Source organism: Poecilia formosa, unplaced genomic scaffold (genome assembly GCF_000485575.1).
Source record: "Poecilia formosa unplaced genomic scaffold, Poecilia_formosa-5.1.2 Scaffold229, whole genome shotgun sequence".
Taxonomy (NCBI): domain Eukaryota; kingdom Metazoa; phylum Chordata; class Actinopteri; order Cyprinodontiformes; family Poeciliidae; genus Poecilia; species Poecilia formosa.
In genome coordinates, this window is record NW_006800168.1 from 448812 (window position 1) to 466742 (window position 17931).

General features: G+C 40.7%; 1 long non-coding RNA gene across 1 annotated transcript; it reads right to left on the reverse strand.

Moving 5' to 3' along the window:
• Positions 1-306: 306 nt before the first annotated feature.
• On the reverse strand, positions 307-17556 carry LOC107838236 (uncharacterized). Its single transcript, XR_001664306.1, has 3 exons — positions 17547-17556; positions 12693-12697; positions 307-423 (listed from the first exon to the last, which is right to left on the reverse strand). It is a non-coding gene; the product is annotated as an uncharacterized LOC107838236 (long non-coding RNA).
• Between the last annotated feature and the right edge of the window lie 375 nt (positions 17557-17931).

The window sequence follows — 17931 nt, forward strand, 5'->3', positions numbered from 1 at the left end:
AAAGGTCAACCACTCTTCAAATCAGACAAAATTGGTGTCAGTCAACTCAACGACATTTGTGCAACAAACTTTTTTGTTTGTCCTGCTCAGGCTTTAAAGATATTAATTAAAGTTTAAAGGTCAAAAGGTCAACCAGCCCCCTCACTTTTATGAAATCAAGCAGATTTGCAGTCAAACGTTTGACTGCAGCACAAACAAAAATGTTGCTGCACAAACATAGTCGAGTTGGTTGACATCAATTTCGTCTGATTGGAAGAAGGCAGGGGTCCAACTACACTCAGGTATTTTACCGAGGTAAAGCCAGCTGCCCAAAAGTCCTGGAATTCTGCTCGGGTTGCTAGGTAACCGGGTGGAACTCTGCTGGGGTTGCTAGGTAACAACGCAGTGCCCGTGGAATGTGACTCAGCAATCGGGGGGTTTTGACTCATTTTCCAGACACCAAAACACATTCAATTATTGGCAAAAAAAAAAAAAAAAAAAACTGGGTGTTTTTTTAAATGCTTGCTTTGTTTTTAAAAGCAGTAGAAACCAAAATGGAAGAACAAAAACATGCAAAATGTGAGTTTTGCATAATAGTTTCCCTTTTAAGTTTTAGGATACGATGGCCAGATGAAGCTTCCTCTGCAGCTCGTCACAGATTCACATGACCTCAGAGTGACCCTCAGAGAGGGAGTGTCTGCTGACAGAACCCGTCTTTGCCTATGAAAAGTTAAAGTTGCTCTCAAATGTGGCGTATTAGACATTCAGGAGGCTATTTCTGTTGTTCTTGCTTGGAGAGTCGGGTTGTTCTGGTTACAGGACGGACAGAAAGGTTATGTGTTTGACAGATTGGTGGCTTAATACAATCACCTAAAGCTTTTGTATTGATAAAATGCTTGAAATAAAAAATTTTTTCAAAATAAAAAAATAATTGATTTTTTCGTTAAAACTATTCTACTAGCAATGTTTGGTTAGTTTACATTGTTTACAACTATTAAAAGCTGTTAGTTGTTTTAAAATGGGAAAGACAAAAAAATCCTACAAAAAGTACTAGTTCCACCTCACTTTCATTTCACTTAAAACATGGGAAAGATGTTTGATTATATAATACATAACCTGTTAGTTGAACTTGTACTATTACTAAAGATTCAGGAGGTTTTGCATCGTGTTACGTTTAGAGAAAACTTTGCAAAAACGCCAAATCTCAGCAAGTATTTCTGTCTAGTCTCTAGTGTAAACATCTTAACTTTTCAGCAAGACAAATCCTTAAATATTGATAAAAAATACTCATTCTACAGGCAGATTGTTGTCTTTCTATAAGATGAATAATCTGCCAGTGGAACTAGAACTTTTTAAATAACTATAAAGTAATTACTAACTTAAAACAAGCTTCTATATCTTCTGATATTTGCACTAGAATCCAGACCAAAATCCTTGGTAAGGTTTTCTCCTTCGCTGGTTGTTGCAGCAAATGATCAAATGCTTCTCAGTGCGGTTAGAAAATCCTGTGTTGCAGGAAAACCTTTTAAAAAACCGTCTCTGATTTAACCTGAAAATGAAGAATCGTGCGCCACGAGCAACTTTTCCTGCCTCTGAGGAGCTGACATTTCCCCGATGCCCTGACAGCAAAGGGTGTGTTCACGTTTGATATCCAAACAGGCATCAACACACACAGTCCGTGTGTGTTTGACTGCATTCATCACCCTGAAAGCGTGTCTCCACCATCCTGCAGTCAGCTTTCACCTTTGCAGCCGGAGTCAGGATTGATGTTATTACCTTATCAGAGGTGGAGGTGTCTGCAGAGAGGCCGGGAGAGAGAGGGGCGGCTGGCAGCCGACGGGACAGCGGGCGCATTTATCCCTCGCCGCCGGCTTATCAGCAGGCCTGTAAATCTACCTGACGGGTCTTTACAGGTGCCGTTAATCCCACTGATTCAATTCATTTCGCTAACTGCTCGGATGCGGCCCCTCGCAGCGGGGGAGATCAAACCGCTCGCCGCATTCTCGTTGTGCCGCGTTAGTTTGTGTTGTCCTGGTGATGGAAAGCCAAATCCACTCTCTCTAACGTGGAGATGAAAGGTGTAATGGAGCCGCCGTGGCAGCCAGATTATTCCTGCAAACATGTTTGTGCTGCTTTATTTGCTGCACACAGGCTGAATGTTATTTACTGGGGAGAGATTTGCTCTTCAGGTATGCAGTTTTTCAGCGGCGCGCCGTTACACTCTTGCAATCATTTGTACCTCGGAGGTGTTAAACTCTAATCTTATGCTGCTCAGCTGTAGAGGTGCCGCCGCTTTGATGGATTGATTCGTCAAAACTCCTAAAAGATGTTCTTCTTTGATTTCTCCTGACGTTTTGAGCTAAACCTTTTGAAATTTCGGGAGAAAAAGGCCCAAAACTTCAGTATTCTAGTCTTTTTTTGCTGCTATTTTTGTGTTTAGTGGATAAAAGAACAGTTTGTATTTATCAAATCATATTTTATATCATTTTCAACCATCTGATATAAAAACTAACTCTGGTGTTGCTCCATCTTATGCTGTTCAGTTAGTTGGTTGTTATTATTTTGTCAGTAAATATCTCGCATTTAATCTTTTTTTTCTTTGACTAATTATCTTATATTTTATCAGTCATGGCCAGCACTGCAGTTCCCCTCAAAACCACTTGGGGCAGCAGTGAAATGTGCTTAGAAAGCATAAATCTATAAATATCACCATATATTTATTCACTTTAAGAAAATATTGTGTCTCTAAATGGAGAAAATGTTACTTGACACGCGTTTTCAAAGCAGCCAATCCAGGAGCAGCATTCAGTTTCTAGGTGCTGATTGGAAGATTATAGATGTTAGCTTCTGTGGTATGCTAATACAGTTTCCACTGTGTATTAGTGCAAATTAGTGAACTATTAAAATAGGAAGCAACAAGTGTATCTAAAGAGAATCTGAAATATTCAGAAATGTTGCATATTTGTAGGTGATGTACTCAAATATCGGTGATCCACTGTGTGCTTCTACCTTATTATTGTGCCATATTATATATCATATAGTACATTGAATTTAAATGTCATATTTTACTCTTTTATATCATGTTACTTTGCATTGCATTCTGTTGCAGCATCTTAAGTTTTAACTTTTGATTTAGGAGACCCATCTTGACTTTCCCTATAAGTTCCTATAAGAACCAACCATGACTTGAGCTTTGGGAAACTCAGTGGGTTTTTTAGTGAAACTTTAAAACATTTCAAGCTGTGGAGAAGAGTGTTTTTCTGGGTCTGGTGAACGTTTCTTTGCAGATGATGTGAATCTGTCGGTTCCTCCCCAAAGAGGCCAAAGAACCTGAATTTATTTAGTTTCTCAAAGGTGAATTAATGGGTTTTTAATTGAGCCTCAAACGGTTTTCCTCCTATCAGTGGTCTGTCAGACGGTGCCCTGCAGATTCTCAGTCTGTGTTCACACTCTAAGCAATAACATCCACCGCTCAGCGATAATCAGGACAAAAAAAAAAAAAAAAACACGCTGGGGAAAACAGAAAAAACCTTGACGGGGCCGGCTTTGAACTTTTCACCTTTGCCACCTGTCTGTGCTTCCTGATTCCACCAACAGGATCTCCGTCTGTCAAATAAACGTCCTATCTTCAGCCTTTATTTGTTCCCGTGTTCGACAGAGAATTCCCCGTCGTTTTATCCACTTTAAGTCGGGAAGGTTGACGTCCATGTCAGCAGAGCAGCAACCTTGTCTTTGTCAATGATGCCTCAGCAGAAAAGCGCCGCAGAAACATGTCACCTCTCTGTTTTTTAAGGTCTGCTGAGCTCAGGCGTTTTTAGGCAGAGCGTTTTTTTTTTTCCTAGCTTTACCCAACAGCCGAATGATAATCACACTTCCTTCCTAAACCCCCCCCTTCAGCCCCCCCGTGCTTCTCACCGGTGATTCTCCAAGGCTCTTTTTGTGATCTTAAGAGGACCACTTGTGAGTAAAAACAAGGCCAGATAAAATCTTGGCAGGTTTCCGTGTTTAAACGCGGCGGTCACCTCCGCCCGGTTTCCTGCTGCAGCCATCAAGCAGCGACCTTATCGCTTCCTCGCGGTGATTAGGCGGCTTCCTGGTGAATGCATCACAGGTTCAAGTTCATTTATGCCTCGCCGTGCTCTGGCCGGCCGGCGGACCTTTCGGTGAGTCATAAAGAGATTCCTACTTGGAGCAAAAAGATCAAAACGACGACTTTTAAAAGTAAACAAGACTTTAATTGGCTCTTTCCCTCCAACAGATTTGGATCTGTAGAAAAAGTATCTAAACCTGCAGACTGGAGATTTTAACTCAAACACAGGGAACAAAAAATGACAAAGTCTGTTGTAGAATAATCTGAAGCCTCTGGATGGACAATTAGGAGGTAATTATTTCTGACTTCAACACATCATTTGTGCCTTAAACAGAAAATAAGGAGTCAACAGCGATTTCAGAGTTTCCAAGGAACAGAGAGAGAACCAAAACCTGAACATTAAACCTCACCAACTAACCTCCAAAAATACATTTTGCCAATTAAGGTCCAGTTTTGCAACAAGTCAGAAAGTTTTCTTGTCATCTCTGCTTTGACGGAGCAGGTACAGAAATCCCTGTTGGACATTAAAGAGGCTTTGCCTGTTTGGGAAAAGTTTACCATGCAAACTCAAAATCTTACCAGGTTTGTTTACTACACTTAAAATGAGACCAAACTAAATTACAATAAACTTTTAGCGAGACATAGAAGCAGCAACTCCTTAATATTAATGAAAAAGTGCTCATTTCAGTGGCAGATTATTTGAGTTCTAGCATGGAAAAAATTAGATTTTGTGTTTTTGCAGTGGCGTCACAAATACGACATTTTGCCATCAAAGTTGTAGTTTTGCAACCCCGGGTATAGAAATACCTGTTGGAGATTGAAGATCATGAATTAATAGAAAACAAAACTCATTTCAGATTGAGCAGTGATTAATTAGAGAGCCTTCATCGTTGTGTCTTCCTCTGCTGTCCCTCCGTCTCTGATGGGACGTCCTCTCGCCGGCTCAGAGCGGCGCGAGGCGTTTATCTCTGACCCGCAGGTCCGGCCTCGCTGTCCAAGCTGCCAAAACAGTCCCATTCAGCATTGTGCTGAGTTCATCAATGCTCCTCTGATGCTCACACACACAGAGGGAAATGTGTACGCGCTGCAGAAACGGCCTGCTATAAAATCTAATCTGTATGACTTGTGTTGCGCTGCTTGTCAGTCAAATAAATTGGACCGGATTGTTGACTTCTTCAGTTTTGATAACTCTCAAAATGAATTATCAAAACAAGGGGTGATTATTTTCCTGTCAATCACCCGCTCTATTAGCAGAGAAATATTTAATCAGTTATTACACACCAGCATCGGTTTGGTGATGAGAAGAAACGACTGAGAGAAGCTGATTTTTTTCAGTTCCACACAAAGGAAAGAGCAGGTCAACCTCCGTCCCCTCAGGCTGGACGTCTGGGGGCGTCCGTGACAACCTCCATCGCCGGGCGCCCGTCAACTTCCGACAGGTCAGATCCTCCACCGGGGTCCCCCAGCCCGCGACCTCTCCCCTGTCACAACTGTCACTTGACTCCAGTAAGCAGAACGCAGTTTTATCAGAAAACCTGACAGAGGCGAGGAGCTGCCACCGCCTGACCCCGGTGTATATTTAGCAGCAGCTTGGCAGGCGCCCGTCCCGCCCGTCCTCCTCCCCCCGCTGCTTTGATTATGTTCATACAGGCTGTGCTAATTGGTCTGAACCTACATAGGAATGGAGATGTTGGTTATGAACTCATTCATGCACTCTGACCTCCAGGATGAAACCAGACTCTCCTCTCAGGTCCAGGTCAGACACCGAGCGTCTCCTGATGGTCCACATCAGAAAACTGCTTCACTTGAGTAATTTTTACTACACTGTACTCTCAGTAATTTTATTGTGAAGTATTTTTACTCTTATTTGAAAAAAAGTTCTGAATTTCTTTTAACCAAAAATTCACCAGACAGACACACACCTGCAGTTTCTGTTAAGATTTTATTGAAAGAAACTGATTTGGAAAAATGTTCTTTTGTCTCATTTTGTTATTCTGTATTAGTTAAATGAATTATTGTCTTTTATATGAGTAAAAGTATGTTAAAGTACAATTTTTGGGTACTTCGCCCACCATGACAGACATCAAAACAACTTATGCACACATTAAATTGGACATATTATGCAAATTTGACATTTTGCTTGTTTTTGTGGAAAAAAAACCTCACCCAGCCATTTTCTGGAAACAAATTATCCTTTTTTTTTTTTTTTTTTTTTTTTTTTCCTCTTCTGCCTTTTCTAACACCTTCCGAATGCAACATCAGAAATCAGCAGGCACAGCCCGTTACCTAACAACCCCAGCTGTTACCTAGCAACCCAAGCTGAGTTCCAGCACGTTTGGTCAGCTGGTTTTAATGCTGGGAAATGGCAAGTGTTTTATTGTTGACCTACCATCCTGAAACCACTTGCTGCATTCTTGTTGGTTGTGCAGGAGGCTCCACTTCTACTTTTCCAAGTCGTAATGTTTTGTAATTGTAGCCATTTTCATTTGCTTCTCATGTTATCGTAAACCGTTTGATGAGGAAAGAAGACGGCGATTGATAGCAGCGGTCAGTCATCAGGACCGGTGGTCTCTGTGTTTTCACAGACTTGCAACAAACAGTTTTTATAAAGTAATTAGATTTACTTTCATGAACTTTATAAAACGTACAGGTTTAAATGAGACAAACCATGGAGAAAATGCCACCATCATGTTGACTTTTTATTCCTCATTTTGCTCCGGGATAACAGGAAACACGTCTGTGTGAATTCAGACAAATATCATCAAATCAACAAACTCTTAAAAAGGGAGAAGGTATGGATCGGTCTCTAACTTTTGTAAATGAGCCCCAGCTCACTGTGCTGCTTCCACAGACATATTATGTCGACTTGGACAGTAGAAACAATCGCTGTCAGTTCTGGTGACGTTTCTACCTTGCTGTTAATTCAGGGATGGATTTAAAACATGTCAGACACCAAAACTAAAAATCAGTCTGGCCTAAAAGTCTCGATCTTTCTGGTGCTGAATTTGAATCTCTGGAAACTTTATAAACTATTTCCACGCCTTCATAAAAAAAAAAAACCTGCATGCAAAATTGAAGAATTTTCACGTCTCACACAAAACTTCTTTACTAGTGATAGTTCCCTAAAAGCAGAGCCCATGTCGCCGCTTTTCACACCGCTAATATCTGAACATTTCATCTTTTATAAGCCCTCCTCCACCCTGCAGTCTTCTGATGAAGTAGGCCAGAGCAGGAATTTAAATGAGACATTTCACCATCTTTGCAAACTGAACTATGGACCCGGCCCACTCTGAGGCATCAAGCTGAGATGTGCAAAAACTCTGTCAGCACTTTTAGTCGTGGGAAAAACTCTGCTTTCCACTCCTTCCTGTGTCTCGTCTCCATCGCTAGCGGTACCGGCGTCCTCGCTGCTTAGCAGGGATCTGAGATTGGACCTAATCAGTTCTCCAGTCACCGTGTTTAAACGGTCTTTTTGCCAGGTTAATGGGATTTCCGCTGAAAGGGTCCGCGCTCGACGGCTAAAGTGGTCCAGACAATCGCAATGAGCTCTGAGTCAAGTGTGATTAACCCGCCGACCCGCCTGCAGCCTTCGCACCTCTGCTCCCTGTCAGCTCCGCTGCGACTGCGCTCAAGTCGAGTCGGATTTGCTTATTAGGATGTAAACAAAGGTTCAGTGAAACGAGAAGAAGCTAAGATTTATATTTTGTCCTTAAAATAGCCTTGAAAGACGGTTCATTTTCTTCCAATTAGCTTTTTTTTTATTTTTGTTTTATTTGTCCATTCAACAACCTATTTTTAGTTTCGATTAATGATTTCCATGGGAGTTCCCACTCTCTACTTGGAGCAGGCCCACAGCACCACTCAGCCTCCACCGTGCTTAACAGTTAGCATGAGTTGCTTTTCTACCGTCTCTGTTGCCAAAAACTTCATATTTAGACTCAAGTTAAAGTCCTGGTACAGTTAGGACTCAACATCTTTGTGATGCTTTGGGTTCTTTGTAGAGTACACAGAAATTATACTTAAGTAAGAGAAGTTCTACTTCAACTTTTGTTGAAGTAGAAAGTCAAAACATCAGTCATTTAATATTTAAAAAATACTTAATCAGCTGGACCAAAATGAAAATATTCATATAAATAACATAATTACACAATAACAAAATCAGGCAAACAATAAAATAAAAAAAATCAGTTTCTTTCCATCTGAAACTCATGAAACTTTAACAAAAACTGCAGGTTTGTGTTTAGTAAGTTTTTGGTTAAAGTTACTCAAAGTTGGTAAAGAATCCAGAAATTTTACTCAAGTAAAAGTAGCGATACTTCATAATAAAGTTACTCAAGTACTCACAAAGTGCAGCGTAGTGAATATTTTACCAAAAATATAAGTAAATGTAAGTAGTTACTACATAATTGTGGTTCTGCGTCGCCTCAGGGAGACAGGAAGTCATGAATTACAAATTAAAAGCCACTTCAGTTCTCCGTTTCCCTCCATTGTTGATGTTTTTACACATAAAACCACCAACATTTACGCTACTTAACAGCCTGACATCAGTAATGGAGCAGATCGTTCTGCTTGGAATCATCCGTTTGTTTGGGTCAGCGTCTGACCTCTGACCTCTCCGTAGCACAGAAACCTCGGTGTTGTCGCCAGTGAACCGTCTTCCGGCGCGTTAGCCAGGCAGAAATGAGCGGTGTTATCACCTCTGATGAGCGTTCGCTGGCTGGCTCCGTCCTGATCCAGGCCTGTCAGTGAAGCGCAGCAGGATTTTACCTTCATTCATTCAGTGATGACTCACTCGCTGTAACAAGCCTGACAGATTCCTCTGACATTTCAGCTCCACCTGGGCCTTTTGGAGTCACATCCATCTGATTTCTCAGTACAGTAGCGGCAGAAGAAATGGCTGTAATTCCAGTGTTTGTACATCTTATTCATATTTAATGGACTCATGGTGAACGGGGAAAGAAACCAGGTTCTGCTGCGACTCCATGACGAATCTGTCACCTTCGTTCCTAAAATATGTCACTGCTGATGTGGCTTCCTTCCAGTTAAAATCTGTTTTTTCACCATTTCAACTGCTGAAAGTAGCAACATTAAACTTTTGGTCGTTTTCTGAGGTTAAGACATTGATTTCTACCAGAAGTTCTTGAGTTTTTCTGTGTTTCTTTGTCTTTGCTGTCATTAACTTGTTGTTCTTTTGTTGCTTTTTCCTCCCTATATAAAGTACTCCTGGTTCTTTGCTTCTGTGTTTGCTAAGGCTCACTATAACTTTCTAATTTCTGGGTTTAGTTGTCCCATTTCTGGATGGAACCATTGAGCACTAGCTCAATATATTCTGACATATTATCCTGTTTCTTCCCATAGAAAGCATTTCTTTGTTTTTCTTTTTCTCTTCCCTGTCTGCACCATGTTTTAGAAAGTGCTACTTTGAGGCTTAATTCTTCCAGATAAACCCGCTTCCTTTAGGTATGTAAATGTTAAACGTTTAAAATCCGTTCTTCCTAAATGTTAACATAATAGCAGGAGGTTAAAATAATGCTCAACGTTTGCATTATTACTGAGCCGCCTTTGAATTTTAATTAACTAATAACCTGGTCTGCATCCATTCCCGCAGGAGTTTAAGATATATAAGGTAATATCTTTGAAGCTCAGAGCCTGTAAAGCGTTTTGTCAGCCAGCGTGTAAAGACACACCTACTGTCCGTGGAAAATTGCCATCATTTGTTTTAATTGAGCACTTTTTGATGTCGCTTCAGTTGTCAGAAGATATCTCGTTTGGGAGGAAATCTTCACATGTTCACTTCAAACGCTCCAGGCAAAGGATTTCTCCTCCCTTTTTGTTAAAAGTAGCTTGCTCTGAGAAACGAGGGTTGATTCTGTGACAGCTACAGCACACGTGTGAGAACTAGGTCACTTGGTATTTAAAAAACACACTTATCAGGGCTTAAAGAGGTTACTCATGCCCACCTAGCATGTTTTTCAGAGTGTAGATCAGGATTTAAGTTACTCCACAAGATTTGTTCCAAATCAAGGGTATTATTTTACCTTGTTTGCACAAAAAGTGGCTGGAAATAAGATTTCTACCAAAAACCTTCCCGGGAGCCACAGGGAAAGTTGGAAACAAACCAATCCATCCACTGTCTTCAGCTTGAGGTCAACCTGATATGGCAACCGTCTAAAGCGGGTATTTGAGAGGTCCGTTTCCCCCCTGGAGGATTCTGAGGTGGTCCCAAGACAAATGAGACACATAATCCCTCTGGCGAGTTCACTGTTTACCCTGGGGGGCTCGTATCAGCGTGGCAAGCCCCAAAACCTCTAAACTCAAGAGCCCAAGAGGGTTCTTAATCAGATGAGTGAAAGAACATCAGTTCCTTCCTTTCTACACGGCTTAGCCAGGCCACCAAACCCAGGATCGCTCCCTGTTGTCCACTGCAGGTATTCATGCTATATTTAAAGGAGACCTACTATTCAAAATTCATCTTTTGCTTCTAAAAACATTCACTTTTTGGCAATAAGTTAATGTTTTTCTGGTGTCTTGAAAGCCTCCCAGGCACATAGTGTTGTTTTATATCACAATCAAGTAACTATGTTACCTTAAGTTGCGATAAAATGCTATGCTATGTTATTTAACATCTTGAAATTGGCCTTCAGGAAGTCATCACAACATGGCTCCTCTAGTAACCCTTTTTATTGAGAAGTAGCTCCTATAATGAGCTCAGCAATTCCACCAGGTGTTTGCTAATTGCTGCTGGCTAGTCTGAAGGAGCTGAGTGGGGGAGGAGCTGCGCCTCGAAGGCAGAGCTACATCCACCTAGGCGCTTTGCACAGGTGAATGGTTACCATGGAGATTAAAAGGTTTCTCAAACATGCATGAAAGAATCAAGGCAACACTCCAGGTTTGTTTTTGAAGATGGAATTGCTCAAAAAAGTTGATTTCACATAGTACTATCCCTTTAAGTCACATTTGACAGACACCGTTACCTAGCAACCCAAGCGGAGCTCCAGCATGTGTGGTCAGCTGGTTTTATCGCTATACAATGGCTGCTGGAAAAGACAAGAGTTTAATTGTTGGCCTAACATCCAGAAAACACTTGCTGCATTCTTGTTGATTGTGCAGGAGGCTCCACTTCTGCTTTTCAAAGATGTACGAATGTATAATTGGGCATTTCTTTGCAGCCATTTTCATGTGCGAGTGTAAATGTTGAGTTTTCCCAAAGGGAAACATCCACTTAGATCAAGACATCAACGTGAAACAGAAACTCCCCAACGAAAGGCAGAAAGGAAAAACCATCATTGTGAAAGACTGGATGGAAGTTCTTTTACTGACAAGTCCTGAAGTCTCGTTGGCGGAGAAGACGATGCTGAAAGGCTTTTCTTGGTGCCATGTCAATGAAACGATGAGTAGCCGAAGAAAAGACGCTTCAGATTTAGTGATGATGAAGTCGTTTCTCTGGATGACGGTCCGTCTCTCGAGTAAAGAGCGTTCCAGGATTTCGTTAGGAAAGGCTGATCAAGTCAGAGACATTCTGCAAAAATGATCAGTCTGAAAAGTAAAGGCAAAGCCATAGGAGGTTTCAACATTACCATTCCTCCAACAATGAGGATTTAAAAGCCTGTCTTGTTGCCTTATTTTGTATAAATTCCTTTCTGCGAACCAGGGTAAGTAATCTACCTAGTGACAGACTCAGATCAGATCAGGAGCCCTTCCTGTAACCCAGAACTTGCTTTTACTGTTTGGACTGTTTGGTTTACATGAACCCTCTAAGTGTTAGTATAAACTCAAAGCACTTGCAGATTGATTGTTGCATTCATTTGTTCCTGGGAACATTCACCATCCACGGCTCCCAAAGCTAAAGTTCCAGCTCCACTGTGGTTTTGGACTAAACCTGAATAATTCTCTCTGCCGGGCTGCTCACCCGTTGAAGCACTCAAAGGGGGGTTTGAATAAAACTCCAGCGCCAAGCCTGTTGTATTCACTTACTGATGTTTGCGTTAACAGCCGTGGCTCACTGCGGGTGACATAATATTTGACATGAGATGCCAAGTGTGAGTCGGCCTGTGTGTTTTGTTCTCCTTGGGATGTGGAGGTATCGCGCCAGCTGGCCGTTCTGGTTGAGAGGCTGATGACGGACGGGCCAGAACAGATGCACAGGTATACGCACATGAAACTCCACACCAGCTCCAGCGTTCGCTCGTTCCAAAGGTGGAGTTTCTCTTGTTTTCCTTTGTTTATTATTCCTTTTTCTTTGAGCTGGAATATCGTAAACCACAAAACCGAGAACGCGCTCAACCGTCCTGCAGACACGCACAATTCCCCCCAACAGGTGCAGAAGAAGATCAAGTTGCAGCACTTTTCTTCTTCCTCCCTCCTCCTCGTCTTGTCCTTCCCGCCTCTCTCAAATTAATGCCGAGGAGAGCGGCTTTAGAGGCGTTTCTGACGCAAATAAGGGGGGTATCGCTAATAGCCAGCCAAGGTACACTAATCTCCGTTAGCAACATTTGGTTTACCTTAAGCTGGAGGGACAGCTGTATTAAAAGCAGGAATAATCCTAATCAGTTCAAACTCCATCCTCCTCAATTCCTTCCTCACCTCTTTGCATATAAAACTTCCACATTAGGCTTAAGAGTACAGCGGCTTAGCTGCTGTTTGCCCTACATCTGTCTTCCCCCCGCAACGACCAATCAGGGACGAAGGGAGGGAGAAGACATGAGGGTAAATAGAGGAAGGTGTGGAGGGAGAAGACGACAACGATGATGGAAGACTGACGATGAAATAAAAGACACAAAATACGGAGATTCAAACGAGCCCAGACAACAAAAATCACCAAAATGTTTTGCTTTTGTCCAGATGTTTAAATGTTGTTTTCAGATATGAAATGAAAACAAAATGTTCACTTGAAATAAATTATTAGCTCTTTATTTTCTACTCTTCAATATGTAAATGCTAACCAAAATGTTAGCCGTAGCATTGTTGAACATAAAAAAGTAACTAGCCGAAATTAGACAAAAAGTAAGATTTGTTTTAATATACAAATATAATCAAACATGTTGTGAGGGCATAAATGAAAAGCACAGCTGATTGCACATCTCAATTTAATTAACCTTTTTATGTATAAGTTAGCATTAGCCATTAGCATAGCTAGCTGATGGAGGAAATCAGAAAAGTAGCATTAAAGAACATTAAATCTCCACTTTTCCCAGATCTGTTTGATGAGAAAAGTAGCTTCAAATACTTTTTTATGCTAACAAGCAACTGACATTTTATAGTATTTCTTTATGTATAAGACAGCGTTAGCTTGTAGCCATTGCTAAATGACAGAAAGTAGCCATAGAGATGCTAATAAACTTATTATCTGTAGCACAGGGTAGAAAGGACAAATAAAAATAATAGTTTAATCTTCTTGTTTTTGTCCAAACTAGCAAGGAAATAGTCATTTTTATGTTTTTATGTGAATAATCTCCTCTTGTATTCAGTGTGTACTCAGGGAAACTCCTCTTTTTTACCTCTTTAGATGCTTTTCATACCATTTAAAACCTTTCAGTCTGTCAGTTGTTTATGTATATCCTCCAGGTGAGTGGAGTACAGAGCGTTGAACGTAGAGGCCGTGTGTTACAGTTTTTCCTTACATGAGGTGTTTCAGACCTGCTCCACTGTGAACAGCTTCTGTCTCGGTGCGGTTTCCCTTTTTCTCCTCCTCTCCTGAGGCCCTCGGCACCATAAATCCAACTGATTACTCCGCACCCCTTTTGCTTGACTGCACCTTCACAATCAGCCGTGGCTGCCAACAATGAGGCCCTGATGAATCAAACATCCATGGCATTAGTTTCACCTTGCTGCCCCTTTCCCATGCGCCGCCGCCTCTTTGTCAGGCCCCGGTTTGATGAGAAGGACTACTGACACTGGCTGCACCTATTGATAGACAATTCTGTAACGACAATCCACAAACAACCACAAACGCTCCTCCTCTTGCACTTCAGTTTGCCCCAGTAATAGGTGGCAAAACTCGAGAGCCTTCATGTCTGCCAGGAAGCGATGGCTAGAAAGCGTCTCCATAATCCAAACCAGATATTGTAGTTTATTTGGTAATATTTAGAGAGATTTTTCCATTAATGAAAAATCATATTACATATCGTATTTATTTGGCTAGTTTTGATGAAAAAGAAAAGAAGAAGTTTTTCTTAATACGCTGGAAAAGTTTGATTTTGTGTCAAAATGTCACAAACACGTGCAAAATAAGCTAACGCTAACCCAAACATTAACCATTAAATCTCCTAAATGGACATTTTAATAGAATATTAAAATAATCTATACTGGCATTAAAGCTTAATCTCTTCATATCACGGTACTGACTGAATATTTTTATATTTTTAGTTACCTTTGTATTTGAATTTGGTCTATAAATATCAATATTGGGTTGTTTTATTGAAGATGCAAGATGTAACTTAGCGCTGTCAATCAGATTGTGTATGCGCGTTCGTCACCGGGTCATAATATTTTTAAAACTAGTTAATAAGGTAAATGTGCCTTTGATTTAACACCTTTTGCTTCTTCTGGTGCAGAATTTTGACGCAGATTTCACGTCCAAAAGTTGGATAAAATGTGACATCATTGCCGCTTTGCAAACTAATATTAGAGTGAAACTAATCAGATTTTCCTGCTGTGTGAAGGCAGGTTCAGAGAATTTTCCTGTCTAAGTTGGTGTTGTTTTTTTTTAATGATTTTCCAACTCTTACATTAAAGAAAAGCAGCAGCTCTATATTTTTCTAGATTATTATTATGATGTGATTTCCCGTTTTCCCAATATTCATGGCTTCTTTGGTTCTTTGTTGGGTTCAGAAGGATCTGCTCACTGTTCTTGATTCTTACGGTAAAAATCAGGTCGAAAAATGTTGCATTTTTCCCACGGTTACATAATTATTAAAGGTTTTATTGGCCTAAACAGATTCATTCTACCTCTGAATCACAAATGTTGCTCTCAAATGGAAAGACGATCATATTCTATATGTTGTTGTTCTAGACCTGGTTAATTGGTCTTTTAGCTGACCAGTGACAGGCGTAAATGTGGAAGCGGTTTCTGCTGGGAAACGCCACAGGAGGCTTTCAACCAGAGAGAAACTGGGATGTAAACCATCAAACACTCTGAGCAGCAAAAGCGCATCCGATGTGTTACCCACAATGTTTTATTCATCGAAATATATTTGATTATATTTGAATCTAATTGACATTTGGAGGTAACTGACGACTTTCCTTCCAAAATGGCACAACCAAAATTAACACCTCGTCTTAGAAATGGATGTTTTATATCAAAGTAAATAGAATCACATGGAGGCTTCTTGTTAGTTTTTGATATGGTTCAATCCATAAATAAACTGGGAGTTAGACATTGCTGTGTTAAAAAAGGGTCCAAAATGTAATAAAAAAGAGTTTTGAAAGAGTTTTGTTGACGCATTGGTTGTGTTTTAGCTTCAGCTGGGACTGGACATCTGTTTGGACAATTAGTTTCTAATTAATTTGCATTTCAACTCCTTGTAATTTAAGAATCTCTGTAATAATTTGATAATTTTTTATTGCTTAACTCAACAGAGTCAGAAAATCATAATTTCTTACCTTCAGGCAGATATTTTCTCATTTTACCATCTCCCATATCGACTAAATGGACAAAAGTAGAGCGACCACAATATGCATCCAAAGTGAAGGAGTCCTGGATTCGATACAATCAGCGTTATTAGGCTGATTAATTAAGTAAGACTGTTGCTACAAGTCAAAGTTCAGACATAAATCTGATTGAGAATTAAAGTTTAGAGACATTTCCCTTCATTCTGACTGAACTTCAGCTGTTTTGGAGAAGAAAATTAGTCTGAATTAATGTGAATAACTAAGGGACTGAACATAAATGCATGCCACACGTTTCAGATTTTCATTGCTAGAATATTTTCTAAATTATTCCCCTTGCATTTCACAATCGTGTTGGTCTGTCAGAGCGTTCTGGGTTTCGGTTTTGATGCCACTAAATGTTGAAAATTCACTTTTAAATTCCCAAATATCGGATCCAAACGAAGGCGGAATGGACGGATGGAAAAGTGTTGCTGCTAAGTTCAGTTTAAAACCCAAAACGCCAGCGTCTAACCTAAAGGAACCACAAATGTTGTGTGTCGAGTTGTTTTTGTTGCACAGAAACATTTGGAGCGCATCCATGGAAAAAAACAAACCCGCTTTGTTCGGGATGAAGGCTTTGCTTCTGTCCCAACATGTGTCTGGTCCAGAGAGGTTTAAATCTGCCCACCTGTCCACACCATAATCCTCCCAGCTTTATTACAAAACTGTGCAATTAATTAAAGGCTCAATCGCTGGGATTAGTAACCGACGTCCAACCTGATTCTCCAAACGTAGATTTATTTACGTTTCTCTGTGTTTTTCGTGACTCAAACGCAGGAAAACGTTGAGAGCTCGCCAGGAAACGCAGAGGTGAGCTTAGTGGAACAGCAGCGATGGTCTCGTTTACAGTGGCATTACGGAGATTAGGATTATCTGTGCTGTATGTTTACAGCATAATGAAACAGGCCTGATATAATGACCATCAAATCTGGATTAGGTCATTCACAGGAGAGGAAGGAATTTATCCCGCCGATTATTGTGTTGCACAAAAATCCCTGCGAACGCACCTTCACACGGAAGTCAGGATCTCCGTGTTTTTCCAGACTTTTTCCCGTGAAACGAAGCGAGCCGGCCGGCTGGCGCTCCGTAAAAAGGTGTTTATGTGTTCGTTGTGTGCATCTGTGTGTGCAGGGCCGTTAGCAAAGCAGCACAGAAATGACACGGTGCAACAGATGATGGGCATTATCCCATCAACCTGCTGTTTCTGCACACACTCTGTACCCTGCATGTTCTACTGAAAGGACAGCAGGAGTGTGTGTGTGCGTGTGTGTGTGTGAGCAGGAGAGGGATGGACAGAGGGAGGGAGGCCTTTCACACACACACACACACTCTGCACCTGTCACAAACAGCCTGTCAGAGCAGAAGAAAAGAAAGTTCAGCCATGAGGAAAAGCTGAGAGACGGAGCCTGAGCTGATGATGACTTGATTAAAGTTATTGTTTTATAATTAAATACGTTCAGAACTCCTGAAAATCTCAAATCTGCTTTGTTAAGATTGTCTGAAATGTTTTCATTTCTCGTTTTGTAAGGTTTTCTACGTTACTTTGGCCGTTTTTCTAAAAACCACCGCTGTCAGTCGTTCGTAGAATAAAAGAATAATATTCATTTTACTTGTTGCTACTGAAAGTAACCTTTCAAATAAAATAACCAAGTAAACAAAGATGTAAACAGTGACGTGTATAACATGGTGAGTAATTATGCTCAAATTTGCATAAATTTTAGCACATATTTCTCAGAAATCTAAGAATCTAATGTTTATTTCTATTAAATGCAAAATCAATTTATTGAAGTAAAAGAAAAAGTACAGAGCAGTAAAACAACTTAAGTACCTTTTTTTCCCAAAAAGTTACCCAAGTAAATGTAACCAATACTACCCACTTTGGAACATAGACAAATAAAACTAGTAGCCTGTTCTTGCTAACAAGCTTAACGTGACATATTGGATCATTTATCCAACATTACCGATTAGTTTGGGGGGAAAACTGTGCAAAGTTTTTTACCTTTTGCTGGTTTGTTGCCATGATTCTAACACAAACCTGCAGCAGGATGTCTGTCTCTCTCTCTCTCTCTCCGCTGCACGAGGTGTAAAAACCGGCGTTAGCATGTTAGCGCTAATGTTGCATTTAAAGTCGGCTCGGAAAAAAACACGTCCCGACACGTTAGCAACAGGCTATATAGTTATAAAGGCTGAAAAAGGAACAGGAGGAAGAAGAT